Source organism: Agelaius phoeniceus, chromosome 10 (assembly GCF_051311805.1).
Source record: "Agelaius phoeniceus isolate bAgePho1 chromosome 10, bAgePho1.hap1, whole genome shotgun sequence".
In the NCBI taxonomy this organism is placed as follows: domain Eukaryota; kingdom Metazoa; phylum Chordata; class Aves; order Passeriformes; family Icteridae; genus Agelaius; species Agelaius phoeniceus.
Window position 1 is genome coordinate 21,240,048 of NC_135274.1, and position 13,689 is coordinate 21,253,736.

At 39.4% G+C, this 13,689-nt stretch overlaps 1 long non-coding RNA gene across 1 annotated transcript in view; it reads left to right on the plus strand.

The window, feature by feature from the left end:
- LOC143694898 (uncharacterized) overlaps positions 1 to 13,689 on the plus strand; it is an 85,679-nt gene that overhangs the window by 39,584 nt on the left and 32,406 nt on the right. The window contains exons 9-12 of the long non-coding RNA XR_013183696.1: positions 84 to 152; positions 1,334 to 1,468; positions 8,605 to 10,521; positions 11,753 to 11,828. This is a non-coding gene — a long non-coding RNA (uncharacterized LOC143694898). The remainder of the gene's footprint in view (positions 1 to 83; positions 153 to 1,333; positions 1,469 to 8,604; positions 10,522 to 11,752; positions 11,829 to 13,689) is intronic.

A 13,689-nucleotide genomic window follows, 5' to 3' on the forward strand; every position in this document is an offset into this window, starting at 1 on the left:
ATCACAGTGAGATCCTGCTAGAGGACTGTTCCAGCAGTGATAACTGTTTTCAGTGTCACATGTCCTTTTCTTTTTTTTCCTAGTGAAAATGAGCAAATTAAAGACCGTAACTGGGATGTTTACAGCAACAACATGGTGAACAAACAGATAAGGTAATTTTACCCCTTCTGTTAGTTACCAAAGCAACACTATAAAGATCCTTTTAATTTAGTTTAGTGCTGTGAAGATTAAAGCTTAATTAAAATGGTGATATTAAAAAAAAAAATTAAAACCTGAAGCAGCATAGGAAAAATAGAAAGATGTAATTATGGTCCAGTGAATGCTTATCACTCATTACAAAGTTTTAGAGAAGAGGTATTTTTTTCTCTCTATTGAGAGTAATTTTATTTTGGTCATAAATTTGAATGACCAGAACAACCTAGGATCATAGCTGTTTATAAATTAATAAGGACAGTTGGAAGGAATGTGTTATTCTTCTCATAAAATAGGGGGTAGTTAGTTTTCCTTTGCTGGCCCATTTCCTAAAACATTCTCTTTCATACCCATGAGGGATAAAGACTCTATGAAGACAAAAAAAAATCCTGTACTCCAGTATTTCACATGGCTTGCATAGAAATTCAGCTTTTTAGTATTAAAAGATCTCTTACTTTCAAATTGTTTAATAGACATACCCTATTGTGAGTTTGAAAGGTTAGATTTTCAAATGGTTCTAACTGGTGCCATTTCCTTTTATCAACAGAGCTGCACTAATTTGTACTGGGTGAAAAGATATGTGAAGGACTTGATGTGATATAATTATTAGAAATTCCTCCAGGAATATGACTTTTGTTGGCTAGTTAAACATCTGTTGCTTTGCCAGATTCCTCCTAATGAGTTTAAAATCATTGTGGGAAAGCCATATGTTTGCCCAGTAGAAAGCAAACCAGGACACGACACAATATTCTTTCACTGCAGAATTCCAAATAGGAATTTCTGCCCATGACAAAGCAGGAGCACTGGAGAAGGAGCAGTTCAAGCTTGCCAGTTTTGTTGAGAGGTATCTTTCCAAATTCTTCCAGAAGTGAGCTGGGGAGATGCCATAGCTGGTACCCTGGAGAAGCAGCTCCAAATACCACAGGACTAAAAATGCCCTTTTACTAACTCCCTCTGTTCATCTTGCTCAAGCATTTTAAAACTATCTTCAACCATATATCACAGATTACTTCTGGGCACAGAATCATTAGCAAAATTAGACACTTAGCCTTGCATCAAAGCAGCATTACATTTATAAAATACAGTGATGTCTGCTGTTGGTAAAACAGCCTGGTAGCTTAACTCTGACTTTTTGCCCCAGGATGCTGTGAAAAGCAAAAGGTCACTGGACTTCAAGGACAAATTCATGGAAAATGAATGCACTGCAATTGCTGAAACTGTGTCTGGCCCTGGATGTCTGTGAACTGCAAAGGCCTGGAGGAGGGGGAGCACACAGGTGATGTATTTCATCAGTCTGCCCTGCTCTTGGAGTCTTTTCTGATTGCATGCTGGAGGAAAGATATTACATTGTCTGTAGTTTTGGTCAGGTCCTCTACAACAGTATTGCTACCAAACAATTGTGGCAAACAACAATTTTAGTTTTAAAAATATTGCCTTTCTTTTCCTAAACAAGGTATAAACAAATTTCCTGGCTTCCAGGCTGGCATATATATATATATATATATACATATATATATATATATATATATATATATATATATATATATGAGCTTTCCACAGGTCTGCAGCTCAATTAGTTATTCCAGGATACATTTTTGATTTTGCTGGCAAACATAAATCTCTCTGATGATGTGATATAAATCTCTCTGGTGGTGTTCCTGAAAAACTTAAAACCCTTCTAACCAGGTAGCACTCTAGAAAACTCTCCCACATCAGCCAGCTTGGATCACTGTTTTTGAGGAACCATAGATAATGGGCACATGAAGGAAGGGCTATACAATTTAGTATCATCCTGGAGCAGGTACAGTTATAGATTATAATCAAATATAATTGAAGTCCTAAGAAAAGTGAAGTATTTTTCTTTACTCTTTAGAATTATTAGTCTCTAATATATGCTTTCAGAAACAAATAAAAAAAAAAAAACCCATGTAAATTTTATTCTAGAATGCCATTGTACAATTTACCCTGCCAGAGGCTCAGGCTATTTATGTTTTTGACTGCACCATCTTCACTAAACTTTAAAAAAAAAAAATTACCATGGTAACCACTGCATCACACAACAAAGACTTGTATACACCACTTAGATCTTTAAAGAGGCAGAGTCTGGAATGAAATTATAGTCTGCATTTTTAACAATAATATTTTTCTTAGTAAATGTCTCTTTTGTTGTTTTATCAAATACTTTTGCATTTAAAAGCAGCATATAAAATAGAGCATCTAAAATAATTCTGTTTTAAGAATGTTAACTTTATGAGAGCTGTTCATGCAGCTGAGATCACTGAGCTGTAAGGGATGATAGACTATAGGTGTGAGATGCTGATGCTCTTTATTCTGTCTTTCTATTAATTTTCCTACACATTACTTTTCCATGTTACCATTTTTATTGCAGTAGAGTGTGGATGTCACAGGAAGGTCACAAGGATGACATATATATTTATATATACTTGCCGTACATATATACACATATATATACAAATATACATGTGTATATATATATGACTACATTTTCTAACTGATTTTTAGAGTTAAAAAAAAAAAAAGTGGGGGGAAAAAAAAGTGGAGGCCATTCCATCTGTCTCCAACTTTCTAACAATGCTTGATACTTTCATGTGAGAGCACTCAGCCCTTTGCTATTGCTGCTCATTCCTCACCTCTTGGTTCACATGGAACACCCCGTCCCAGAGCTGCTCTGGGTGGAGGTAGGGAGTGTCACAGGGAGCTGACACATGACAGCTTGGAGCCCTGTTGATTTTCCTGGCTGCTGCTTTGGGCTCTGCCAGGACTGCTAAAGAGCATCAGGATTCCAGAGCTGAATATTCCAGGGCTGCTAAAGAGCATCAGGATTCCAGAGCTGAATATTCCAGGGCTGCTAAAGAGCATCAGGATTCCAGAGCTGAATATTCCTGCCTGCCCACATGGCAGCATCAAACAACTGGGGGTCTATTTCAGGTAGCAGCAATGAGATATACAATTATTTTTGTGCTTCAGAATAGATCTAAGGCAGAGAGCAAGGATCCTGTCTGACATCTGGGGAGAAGCCTGGAATTTTGAATTACTCCCATGGATTCCCCTGAATTGCCACGTGCCTGTAGTTTTAGAGTGTGGCCACAGCCTTGTGCCACATTATACAGAGTTTCTGGCAAAATCTCCGTGTTGGTAGAGCCCTGCTCATGCTGGAATCGCTTTCTCAATGGAATAAGCAGAATCTGAGACTCCTTCTCTCTCCCTGCACTCTGGAAATTCTTCATTTTTTGGTAAACAGAGATGCTTGCTAATATTTAGCTCTCAGCAATTTTTTTAACAACTGAATTATAAACGCAGGAAATATAAGTTTATAATGAAAATGACAGCACCACATTAAAAATATCAGGAGCAGTGGGCACTGTGACATTGTCCTTGCTTTGGTTCCAATCCCTTCTCCAAGCAGCCCTGCTCCCTGCAGCACTGGAGGTGAAGGCTCTGACCATGCCCCGTGTGGGTGTGTGCCTGCTCCCTGATGTGCTGGCTCAGCACACAGCTGAATTTTGGGCTATGCTGCACCACTCCAAGTGGGTGGGCAAGAAACAAAAGAGATGGGATGCACTTATCATGGGATTGAATGCTTCCTTTTTAAAATTAGTTATGTAATTAGGAAATTCCGATAATTTGACTTCTCATTTGCACATATATAACCAGCTGAGGAAGGAAAGATCAGACTCCTGTTTTTTTGGAAAAGGGAAGGTCTTTCCTTTTGCTCCTGGTGCTTGCAGCCTTTGGATTATTCCACATATTTCTGCAGTGCTGTTTGTATTTTTTTTGTAATCTCAGTATTTCTCAGCTTCCATCTATTGAATAATCATCTCAGACCTAATGAATGTAGGATAATCTCCCACAATCTGAAACAGTTCTGGCCAACTAAAAATTTTGGGGCTGCAATAGTGATGTCTGGGTGAAGTTTAACTCCCTGGGACAGTGTGGAGGGCAGAGCAGCCAGCAGCAATTGTGCCTTTGAGGGAGGGCACTTTGGAATTTATGAAAGGTTTACTTTACATTTCATTCTGCCTTTACTGTCCCCATTTCCCTCATCCTTTCATCTGCATGTGCCTACCTTCTGTCAGAACCTTATCTGACTGAATGCTGGAGTGGAAGATTAGGAAATTAGTAAATTGATGTTATTTAAATATCTGTTAGAGTGTCACATATCTAAACACAGGGTTGGGATTTCATGCACCAGCCACTGATTCTGGATGTGCAGGGGGTTGCTGTGTCCATCAAGGCAGTCCTTTACAATTAGTCATTCTTGACTGAGAGTTATTATTATGAGAGCTGCTAATGAATTACTTTTTGAAAGTCATTCTGATGTCAGAGTGCAGGGGGCTGTGAAAGTAAAGGCAAAGTTTACTTCATGAAGCTGAAAGAGAATAGTGGAGCCAAGGGAGTAAAATATCCATGGATTAAGCTGGAGGACAAGAGGTAGTAAAAGTAAAATGAAGGAAGACTAAAAAGTGAAAGGAGTGCAGAAAAGTTGAGACATAAACAGAGACAAGCTGTGGGCTGAAGAAAAAGAGGTGGTTACATTTCTTCAGCAAACTTCCTAAAAATTTCAAAGGGCAGTGAGTAAGGAAGGACCTCTTGGAACAATAAACTGCTGCTTAGAGTCCTGGCTATGCAATTTATCCCAGCATTAGAAATACTTTGAGTATATTTAAGTATTTAAAATAACAGCTTACATTACTATGGCAACCATGTAAACTGGCCACTTCCTTTCTCTGCTCCAAAACAAAAGGACATAAATTCCCCAAACATTTTTCTGCATCTCACACAGCCCTATAACACCCCTGTCAATTAGTTCATGGTGGCTACATTTAAGAGTTTGTCTCATTGGCCCTTGCCACTTGTCTGTTCTACTTTTGTTGCTTTTCACCTGCAATATCTCCCTCAGAGGCAGGATCTCATTAATCACTGTCATTCTCAGTAGTACAACTCGACTGATTTTCAGAGATTACCTGTAACATGTAAGCAACACATTGACAAATAAGCCCTTGAAATTCCATGTTTAATCACTGCAGTAAAATGCCATTTCTGTTAATATTGCAGTTTCTTCACTTTAGATAATTGCACCTTTCTTGATTGTCAGATATTCAGTGAAATAATTGAGGAGAGAAGAATGACTGTAACTGAATCATGTGTGAAATGACATCCCCTTTCTTTTCCTCCTCCCCAATTACACCATCTTCATGACACAACATGGAGAAAAGGATGCTTTCCTCTCCAAGAGAGAGGAATAACTTGGTTGACATAAGGTTGACATTCACAGCCCTGGTATCTGAATGCTGACTACACCAGCCAGAACAAGTCTTAGTCCCTACACAGGATGGTTTTTCAACAAATACCATAACAAAATATATATAAAATAAATAACAAAATACTGAATGAATCCCTTAAATGCCACTGGTTGTATTAACAAGCAGTGGTTTTGGATCCAGCCTGTTTTCTTTTGCTCAGGACAATGTTTCTTCTGGCCAGCCCATGACCACAGCAGTGACTGGTGAAGCTGAAACAGTGTTTTTGCAGTTGATATTATAATTTCAGAACAATATTACATCTCCATACTTCTAAAGGAAAGTCCACTTGCTAAAAATGATGTATTTACACAGCTGCTGAATCTTTTATATGCAATTTCTGTGGAAACAATGTCTCCCAGACTGCTTGCCTGTCAGCTCCTATTGTGAGCAATTAGAAAAGGGCAGTGCAAGCCAGTAAAAGCGCTCTGGGTTCTTGAGATCTAATCTTTGTGAGAAAAGGACTTTGAGCTGGGAGCAGTAATGCATTTGCTACAGCAGTGCACAAGCAGTACCTTTTTTTTTCCTTGTCCTGATTAATTGGTTCAGTGTTAAGTGAGGTAACAGTTTAAAGAACTAGCTCATTATGTGAAATTACTCTGTCTGCTGTGATACTTAAAGTCATCTTGCAACACTCTGGAGCTCAATGCATAAAATATTACATTGGTAAGTAACTCTCCTGCTGGATAGAGCCATTTCTTTCAGAAGTTAACTTAGGGATATGAGAAATCCGTCCTTGCACAGAGTGTCTGATCCAGTGCCAGTGCCTAAGGATGTTCTTGGAAGGATTCCCATCTTTAAACACTGGATTGGGGTCTGTGGTGCAGGAGCTAAAGTGCTGAGGGTTATACTTGCAGCAATAAAATATGGCATTACTGTTAATGTAGGAAAAAGGCTACAAGAGCATAGCTTGACAGTGAAGTACTGACAAGAGAAAGCAAGATTCATGTGAAGGCAGAAAAGGGGTCTTTATAGAGGAAAAACTGGGAAATCATGAAGATTAAACTAATAGGTGTTTTTCCCAGCTTTTTTCTCATCTGTTGCAACCTACATGCAAGGGAAGAACAAAGTGTTTTTTCTTCACTCAGACAGGTAAATAGGATACCAGTTTCAGAGGTGTGAAGGGTAAGGACACAGACATCACACAGTGAAGTCAAGGGTTGTTATTATGGAATAGCCAAGGTACCAATGTTGAGATGCCATGCACTTGATCCCCAGGCTGGCATAATTAGATAGCTGCAAGATAAGATATTTTTGCCCAGAATAACAGAATATGGGGGGAGCTGGCAAAACAGCACATACTCTTGAAGGCACACTCAGCAGCAAAGGAGACAGGTCCTGCAGGGAGTTGTAGTAGGTTTTTTAAGGTTTTTCTCCTCATCTTTACCAGCCTGAAGACAACAGACTCATCTCTAACTTATACCAGGGGTGCAGTAATCAAAGCATGGTGCAGAGGCTTAAGTGATAAGTTGAAGATATGTATATTATTGTGGTAATCCATTAGGAAAAAAGGCTTTTTGCTCATGTATTTGCACATTTTGTGCCATGAGCTTTTAATCCATGTATCCTTGTCTCTCTGTAATTGCGACTGTATGATTTTAAAACTGATGTCAGAATTTATGAGTTCCTGATGCCCAGTCACGTGCTTTGAAGAATAAAGCATGCATAAGCAAAGTAACAAAACCAATAACCTCTCTGGACATTGTGCAAGAATTGTGGTGTTTTGCATTGTAGCAAAGCTAGAAGCCAACAAAGTGACTGGTTTCTCTCCCAGAGCTACAGTGAATTTGATGGCATTGCACAGACTTGGACATATATTAAACAGAGCCATGTTTACTTGTGCTGCATAAGAATCACAGGGGGAAGGAAAATCAATGTTTTCCAAATGGAATAGAAAGGAGCTGTGAGGAAAAGAAATGGTATTTTCAAGCTTTTTTGAAAGGTAACACAAACAATGCACACAGTAAAAAAATCTCTGAAGAAAAAGCACTTGCCAATGTCTTCTTTATTCTGTGTTTAACTTGTTTTGGAGGATTAAGGGATGGTAGGTCCTTAGTATTATTTTAAAAGGTGGGGATTGCCTGGGTGATAAGACTTTGAAATTGATATTTTGAATTGGAAGCTGCACGATGCATATGTACATCTCGACAGCAGCAGAAGAGAGTCAGATTTTAGAGGAGCACTGAGATGACACTGAGAGTGCATGATGCAGTGGTGTAATGAAAGAGAGATCAATGCTAAAATGAATGTAACACCACTGAGGAGTACACACAGATCAATACTCTCGTAAGCCATGGAGTATAATCCTGCTATATAGGTCCTGTTAGATAGTATACTCAATTCTAGGAAGACAAATTTTTCTGCATTTCTTGAATGTACCTCTGACTTATCTATCCTAAAAATAGTTCTTCTTTTGGAATGTATAAGCTTGACTCTTTGTCTTCCCACCCATGTGTGCTAAGGAAAAGATGCAGTGCTATTTGTAAACTCACAATCCTCAAAAATGTGGCATAGGAAGATAAGATGGACAGTCAGCAATGAGCTGTGTTTCATCAAGTCTTTGAAATATTGTTTTGTTCCTGTCCCCTCTTACTGCCCCCTCTTTTTCATGAAGGAAAATATTTTAAGCACATTTATTGAAAATGCACTCTCAAGAGAAAGGGAGAGTTCAGTGTTGCAACCTTCACTTATGTTGTGCAAAAAACTTGCATAAAATTTTTTTCCATCTCTTGATATTGAGAGCTTAAAACTATTACAAAAAGATCATAGTTTCTCTCATTTCTTGATGCCTGGATAGCCTTGGAGTCACTGAACCTTCATAGTTTGTGTCCAAAGTTTGCCAACCCATGCTATCCCTGCCTGGGATGTTTGTTAATGTCTGATGGATATTGCAAAATATTTTTTCTTAGGAAGGAGTAGATTGAGGAATGAATGGGAAGATCCTGCACTCTGACTTTCATCTTTGGATCCTGCGGGGCCATGGGAGGCATCAGAAGCACAATCTGCCATGTTCTTATGGAAACTTGGTACTTGGTATGGAGAGAGCAATGGGAATGGCATTCCTGTCTCATTTTTGTTCTCTTGTTTGAAGGCCAGATCTCCTTGAACAGACACAAGCTCTTAGAATGAACAGCTCCTTGATTTAATTTCTGCTGCAGATCTGACTGGCACTCTCTGTAGAAAGGGAAATGTATCTCAGCTTCTAATTTTCATCTGTCTTCTACTTTTCCCTAATGCAGGTGGGGTTTTTTTCCTTGTAAATTCCAAGGAAAGCTATGAATTATTGAGTTCTACTCCTCTGTTTTAGAGTTCAGTTGTTTTTACCCATTTCCTCAATGAGATGACTTTGTTTTGAATTTCTTTGCAGTGGAAAGCATGCATTTTTCTAAAGACTGGAGAAGCTAAAGCAAATAAAGATAAATTAATAAATACATAATTACAGTGTTGCTTCAGGGAAAAGTTTCTAGGCATAATCTAATAACAATGACTGGAGATACTATTAGTATTGTGTGTTGATTCTGGATCCCTTGGGATAGTCAAATAATTAAGCTTGTGTTTTCCAGTCCCTTTTGGCTTTAATAGCTATTATGATCATTAAGTGTAACCTGCCATAGACTCTGGTTTCTAAATGCCTTTGTGAGTCCAAGACCAGCTCTGTGTCCCCTCGTGAGGGAAATGGTTTGATGAGAAATAGAAGTCCCTCAAGACACTGTTCTCACTTTTGTTCCAAGTATCCACAGCCAGCAACTTTTCACAGCTCTTGCTGAGCTGCAGTTAATCTTTACTCCTTCTGACACTATGGCAGCTCTAGAATGTCGTTGCACTTGCCTGCATTTATCCTCCTTTTTCCCAGTGTTTGTGGCTGACCCCATCACCACAGTCCTGGCTGTGGGTGCTGAGCTGGAAGATTCAAACTGAATTGTCACCACTGCAAAGGCTGCTTTTAAGGAGATGCTTTTCGTGATGCAGCTCTGAATTCAGAAGGTGTAAGCAGAAAGCCTTCAGCCCTAGTTTCTTCCAGAATATTGCAAACATTTCTTTTGCTTGCATGGCAAAAAGCAGACACTTGTTGGAGGGGTTGTTCCCTGTCACATTAATTGGCAATGCTGGCAGCCAACGCAGCTCCAAGGGAGGGAATTCACTTTCCCTGATGCAGAAAGAAGCAATGCAAAAGCAATACACAAACAGAGCCAGGCACAGCCTTTTGACTGATCTGTCACTCCTTGCTGAACTTGCCTGAAATTTATTGCCAGTTAGACAGCATTTCCCTCTGTTTACTGATTTGATTGAAAGGATGATTTATCAAGGCTCAGCATCACATTGAGCACTGCTCTCTGCTCCGAAGGGTAATGAGTTGTACACACATCTCATTCTCCTTCCCCACGTGATGGAGAAGGTGAGAGCCTGCTGGCTCTGGTGTGACACAGACAGCTCTGCTGGGAGGGGCTGCTCCTGCTGCTCCCCCTTCCTGCAGGACAGGGTGTCTGTGTCAGGAGGACAAACACAGAGACATGCAAGGAGCAGCTGTGGCAGAGAGGGAGTGCAATGGTGTGGTATTTTTGGGATCCCCCATGGCCAGAAGGAAATGATGAATCTGACTCCATGTTCTTAGAAGGCTAATTTATTATTTTATGATATTGTATTACATTAAAGAATGCTATACAAGGACTATACTAAAGAATAGAGTAAGGATACTTTCAGAGGGCTTAACAAGATACTAATGAAAAACTCGTGACTCTCTCCAGAGTCCTGACACAGCTGGATGTAATTGGTCATTAAGTAAAAACAATTCACATGAAAACAATCAAACAACCACCTGTTGGATAAACAATCTCCAATCCACATTCCATAGCAGCAAAACAAAGGAAAAGTGAATCAGATAACTATTGTCTTCATTTTTCTCTGAGGCTTCTCAGCTTCCCAGGAGAAGAAATCCTGGCAGAGGGATTTTTCAGAAAATATGACAGTGACACAATGGGAAAGGACAGCAGGAAGGATGATGACAGAGGTAAGAAAATAAAAGGATTAGAAATACCAGAAAGTGAAATGATAGCTTGCTGTTGTCACCACTGTCTCTGGGTGCCATGGCTTGGTGCTGGTGAACATTTTTTTGGTAGCTGCTGTGGTACAGTCCCATCACAGCACACTGGGGACCAACACCTTCTCTCTGAGTGGAGATTTGTTTAGGTTGTGGGGACTTTTCCTTGAGCAGCTCTGCTATTTGTTTCAATCACAACAAAACCCATTGTCTCACCTTAATTTACAGAGTCATAACTAGCAGTATTTCTTTTCAGCATAAAGAGTGCATTGGAACAAATACCACCATTTATCAACTGTAATGCAGTTCTTTATAAAGGTCTTACATGAGCAAAGAATAAAAATGCAATGATAGTCTCACAATAAATACCCTAAATCCTTTATTGCCTATTTATGGTGTAATCTCTCAACAGTTGTACAATATATGTCTGTTTAGAAAAATATCTAGAATACAGTTATATGGTTTATTTACCAGGAGATGGCAATGGCGATCTACTGCAGTATTAACTTGTATACAAGGCTCTCGTAAGTCTTCCACAACACCACAAACTTCAGTATGAATGAAGCCAAAGTATTCCAAAACTGCTTTTTCCTTCCTTGTTTCTAACTTATTTCAGTTGCTGTTATTCATTGTATTTTTTTCCTCTCATTTTTTTGATTGAAATTGCTGTCACTACATTTTTTAAAGATGTCTAAATACAGTCCTCCTGGTATTCTAGAAAACAGAATATTATTTAAAAACAGAGCAGCCAATACCATTGAATAAGATATGCCACGTGTCAGGAAAAAAAAATAAAATGATTGATGAAAGTAAAAGCTTAAAAAATGCATTTAGCTTTACAGTATCAAAATTGAACTTGAGCAGTTAATGAAAAATAAATTATAGGTTATGCTTCTAAAAAGCAGGCTATAATTTTCTATTAAGCTGCTTGAAGTATGATTTTAAAGTATGCAGATGACAAAATTTTTATATAATTTGAAATTAACTGAGGTCTGCAATGTTGTCTGTATTGTTACATTACCTTAGCCTGTAGTAAGGTGCTCATCATTCTTTATGAATGATGAATTAGTGAATTAGTGCAGCACTGATCTTCACATGAAGATCACTTCCATAAACACTGAAAGTAAAAGTTTGGCTTCTTATGGGATTGCTTGATGCTCCTTTATATCCTTCTCCACATGATTTCTGCTCTTCTCCCCAGAGCCTGCACAAGCTGAACAGTAGGTTTGTGCATGTTTATGAGGTATTTGGCAGATTTCAACCTGAAGCTACAGCAGGTGAGTCTCCCTGCTCTCCTCAGCTACATCCCTGTCTGTTTGGAGTGATCCAGGGGCACTGCTGGATATCTAAACCTGCTTTGAAGCAGATCTGGACCAATTATAGCAGTGACCACCTTTAACCAGGGATCTACTCCTGTGGCTGGCTTTTCCTCTGGTATTCTGAAATACATAGACCATGTCTTAAACAATCACTGTGGGGCTCTCAGTTGGGAGGGCTATCCACCCTCAAGTCAAATAAATGCTTTAACTGAATTTGCTGTTTGCAACATCAAATACCAGCATTATTGCCTTTCCACTGCTCCTATTTTAGTGTTACTGAAAAAGCCAGCCAGGACCTTAGATGTGTGAGACTGTGAGAGGAGCATGGAGTAGGTAAGGAGTACTTATCTGAGGCAACAGATGATAAGAAGGAAAAACCCCATTGTTTTACTTATGTGAAAGTCTTGATTTTCTACTGTTCTTACTGTTTCAATTACACTTAATTTTCTAGAGTTCTTCTTCACCACCATGTCTACCTTTCTACAATATCTTTCCTTCTTCTGTTCTGCATTAAGTGGTGCTCAATCAAATCTTATCTCTACAAGGGAGAAAAAGCAAATTTAGAGCATACAGAAAGTATTTCTCTTAAGTCTGCCCTCTTCACAGCTTCATATCAGGCAACTTTTGTGTTGGGATCTGCCTGCTCATGATGTAGGGGAAAAGCTGGCTCCAGCTAATCAGTAACAGGTGACCCCTGTGTCCACAAAAGCAATCACACATTTCACATCCACAGTATCTTTCCCTCCACAGACCCTACAGGAAGACAGAGGTAGGAAGGACCTTTGTCAGTCTTTTCTCCAATAAGGAAATCAATCCTTGGAGCAAAATGAACTGACTGAGTGAAAGCAGCAGGAGAAGGAGGGAGCAGAGTTTAGAGTCTCTTGGCTGCTGGTGCCTGGCTGTATCAACCAACCAAATTTTCTGTTTCCCTCTCACATCAAAATGAACTGACTGAGTGAAAGCAGCAGGAGAAGGAGGGAGCAGAGTTTAGAGTCTCTTGGCTGTTGATGCCTGGCTGTATCAACCAACCAAATTTTCTGTTTCCCTCTCACATTTCTGTATGTCTTTAGATTCCTCTGCACAGCAGCACAAAGCCAATCAATACAGTGCTGGATTCCTCCCTGTGCACCAGGGCAGCCACAGGATTCACCTTATGGTGAAGTTCTCCAGCAGCTCTGGTCTAACAGGGCTGGGAATCACCCCAGTGGTACTCATGCCTCTTCAAAGGACAAATTTTGAGAAAGGGTAAAATGATGTTCAAACTGACAGCTGCTCACACAAAATCCCTTTTCTCTTCTGCTGGGTCTCTTGCTGTGAATACCCATGCTCATGTCAGCTGTGTGCAGGGAGGAATTATGAGTTTCCCTTTTCCTATCACTTATTTAGCTCCCTTGTTTTACCAACCTAGATTGTGCTTACATTCTAGTACAGACTAGAGATACCAGTGCTGTCTTGAAAGGAATTAGCTCAACCAGTTCTTTACTTTGCTAAAATCTGTCCTGTAAACATGCCAGACTGCAGGCTCTTGAGAGTGGGACTGTTTACAGCCTTGTTTTTACATTGTTTAGTACAACAGGGCCAAAGAAGAGAAGCTTTGGGTGCCCCTGGAGTTCCAATAATTTTCACAGTGACACAGAGGGAGAAGAAAGGTCAGACTCAGGGGTGACTGGTTCATAATGGGTCAAGAGAAGTTTAAATTTCTGAATTATAAAGTTGTAAAAAAGATTCAAAGGGAAGTAAGGGCATACTCAGCCCACTCTTTGATAGTACAATACATAAAAACCGGATTTTGTAGGAGTATAATAAAAGATTGTATAGG